Source organism: Rhipicephalus sanguineus, unplaced genomic scaffold (assembly GCF_013339695.2).
Source record: "Rhipicephalus sanguineus isolate Rsan-2018 unplaced genomic scaffold, BIME_Rsan_1.4 Seq1558, whole genome shotgun sequence".
Classification (NCBI taxonomy): Eukaryota; Metazoa; Arthropoda; class Arachnida; order Ixodida; family Ixodidae; genus Rhipicephalus; species Rhipicephalus sanguineus.
In genome coordinates, this window is record NW_023614641.1 from 1 (window position 1) to 3,192 (window position 3,192).

At 47.2% G+C, this 3,192-nt stretch overlaps 1 non-coding gene across 1 annotated transcript; it reads right to left on the minus strand.

Annotated features, from left to right (window-relative positions):
* Positions 1-2,310: 2,310 nt before the first annotated feature.
* Positions 2,311-2,381, minus strand: Trnar-gcg (transfer RNA arginine (anticodon GCG)). The gene has a single exon. It is a non-coding gene; the product is annotated as a tRNA-Arg (tRNA).
* Positions 2,382-3,192: the final 811 nt, after the last annotated feature.

The following is a 3,192-nucleotide window of genomic DNA, read 5'->3' on the forward strand; positions in this document are numbered from 1 at the left end:
TACCATCGCCTTGCAATCATTTCCAATAGGGTTGCCACCTTTTACCGAAAAAAAAAACCGGCCTTTCAAGGGGGTGGGGAATAAAAAATATTGAACAATAGACGCTATGTCAATTCTTCGGCATGAGTGCCATTAATGTAACATTGCTTCATTGACCCAATAAACCAAATGCACAAACAAAAGCCTAAAACCAATTAGCCTAATTGCTGACATAAGTACCCGTGATTGGAAGGACGCTTCGCTTATTAGTCTGAATGTGCTGCACCTGAAAAGGAACCACAATGCTTCGTCCATATAGAAGCTCTTCTTTGCGTCTGAATCCAATAGGCCACTCGCATTATAGACACAAAGAAACGTTAAAATGTGCCTCTGCCACAAAAATGTCGGATATTCATGTACCATACACGCGCAATAATATGCTCTATTCCATGATCGCTTGACTTGAAGGGATCCCAGAAAGTGGTTGACTAATAGCGTAAGAGTTTTGGTGATTGACGATAATATATTACCGTCGTAGTTGTTGAACTACGCGGTCGGGGACTGACCGCCGGTCAGTCCCCGACCGCGCAGGTGGAATTCCTCAGTCAACACGTGCGGTCAACACGGAGAAGAGTAAAAAAAATACTCGGGATACGATGACAAAAAACCGGCCAATGACGGCCGGTCTTAGGTGCGGACCGGCGACCGGCCCTTGTCAAAAAACCGGCCCGGCCGGTCCAAAACCGGGCAGGTGGCAACCCTATTTCCAAAGTGCGCTTCCCTTTCTTGTGTAGCAGCGCGCTGCCAAAGTGCCATTCTGGGGGCGTAAGTGCACTCGCTCAAAATGACACTTGCCAGTGTGACCGGAGTATAGGCATGAATGGTGCGTGTCTACCCTCCCTCCTTGAAATCCGCCCACGACACCTTTCAAGGTACGAGGAGGGCAGGGGCGTAGCCAGAAATTTTTTTCGGGGGGGGGGGGGGGGGTTCAACCATACTTTATGTATGTTCGTGCGTGCGTTTGTATGTGTGCGTGCCTATATACGCAAGCAAACTGAAAATTTTCGGGGGGGGGGTTTGAACCCCCCCAACCCCCCCCCCTTGGCTACGCCCTGGAGGAGGGCAATAGGGACCTTTTGGGCAAGCTATATTACGCCACTGGGGCTCGACAGTTTTATAACTTCAAAAATAAATTCTGGGCTGTACAATCCGTGACCACACCTTGTTAAATGTACAATCCGAAAGATCTATATGATTACAAGGCACGCCCTAGTCGGAGGCTATAAATTATTTTTTTTTCAAGGGCTCGTTTATCTTTGTTAGACACAATATTAATGAGAACTAACAGACAATAACGCCAAGGAAAGTACAGGGGGTTTATCTGTAGTATTTAGAATGTAAATGTGAAGAAAGTAAAGTGGACGAAAAGATGACTTGCCGCCGGCAGGGACCGAACCTGCGACCTTCGAATAACGCGTCCGATGCTCTACCACTGAGCTACGGCGGCGGTCATCCTCCCGTCCACTTTCTGGGGTATATATGTTGATTAAACCTAGGAGTGTTAGTCAGCGCCAATCGCAGCCATGGCGGCGAGTGTGGAACACTCTTTTTTTGCCTCTTGGCGTCACGTAGCACGTGATCTTTTTACGAGTTGGCAGCTGACCAATAATCCCTCGCATACTACCTGAAGGCATTAAGTCTGCCAGGGCGAGACCCTCGCTATGAATGAAGGAAAGCTATGATTTTTTCAAGGGCTCGTTTATCTTTGTTAGACACAATATTAATGAGAACTAACAGACAATAACGCCAAGGAAAGTACAGGGGGTGTTATCTGTAGTATTTAGAATGTAAATGTGAAGAAAGTAAAGTGGACGAAGATGACTTGCCGCCGGCAGGGACCGAACCTGCGACCTTCGAATAACGCGTCCGATGCTCTACCACTGAGCTACGGCGGCGGTCATCCTCCCGTCCACTTTCTGGGTATTATGTTGATTAAACCTAGGAGTGTTAGTCAGCGCCAATCGCAGCCATGGCGGCGAGTGTGGAACACTCTTTTTTTTGCCTCTTGGCGTCACGTAGCACGTGATCTTTTTACGAGTTGGCAGCTGACCAATAATCCCTCGCATACTACCTGAAGGCATTAAGTCTGCCAGGGCGAGACCCTCGCTATGAATGAAGGAAGCTATGATTTTTTCAAGGGCTCGTTTATCTTTGTTAGACACAATATTAATGAGAACTAACAGACAATAACGCCAAGGAAAGTACAGGGGGGTTTATCTGTAGTATTTAGAATGTAAATGTGAAGAAAGTAAAGTGGACGAAAAGATGACTTGCCGCCGGCAGGGACCGAACCTGCGACCTTCGATAACGCGTCCGATGCTCTACCACTGAGCTACGGCGGCGGTCATCCTCCCGTCCACTTTCTGGGGTATATATGTTGATTAAACCTAGGAGTGTTAGTCAGCGCCAATCGCAGCCATGGCGGCGAGTGTGGAACACTCTTTTTTGCCTCTTGGCGTCACGTAGCACGTGATCTTTTTACGAGTTGGCAGCTGACCAATAATCCCTCGCATACTACCTGAAGGCATTAAGTCTGCCAGGGCGAGACCCTCGCTATGAATGAAGGAAGCTATGATTTTTTCAAGGGCTCGTTATCTTTGTTAGACACAATATTAATGAGAACTAACAGACAATAACGCCAAGGAAAGTACAGGGGGTGTTATCTGTAGTATTTAGAATGTAAATGTGAAGAAAGTAAAGTGGACGAAAAGATGACTTGCCGCCGGCAGGGACCGAACCTGCGACCTTCGAATAACGCGTCCGATGCTCTACACTGAGCTACGGCGGCGGTCATCCTCCCGTCCACTTTCTGGGGTATATATGTTGATTAAACCTAGGAGTGTTAGTCAGCGCCAATCGCAGCCATGGCGGCGAGTGTGGAACACTCTTTTTTTGCCTCTTGGCGTCACGTAGCACGTGATCTTTTTACGAGTTGGCAGCTGACCAATAATCCCTCGCATACTACCTGAAGGCATTAAGTCTGCCAGGGCGAGACCCTCGCTATGAATGAAGGAAAGCTATGATTTTTTCAAGGGCTCGTTTATCTTTGTTAGACACAATATTAATGAGAACTAACAGACAATAACGCCAAGGAAAGTACAGGGGGTTATCTGTAGTATTTAGAATGTAAAATGTGAAGAAAGTAAAGTGGAC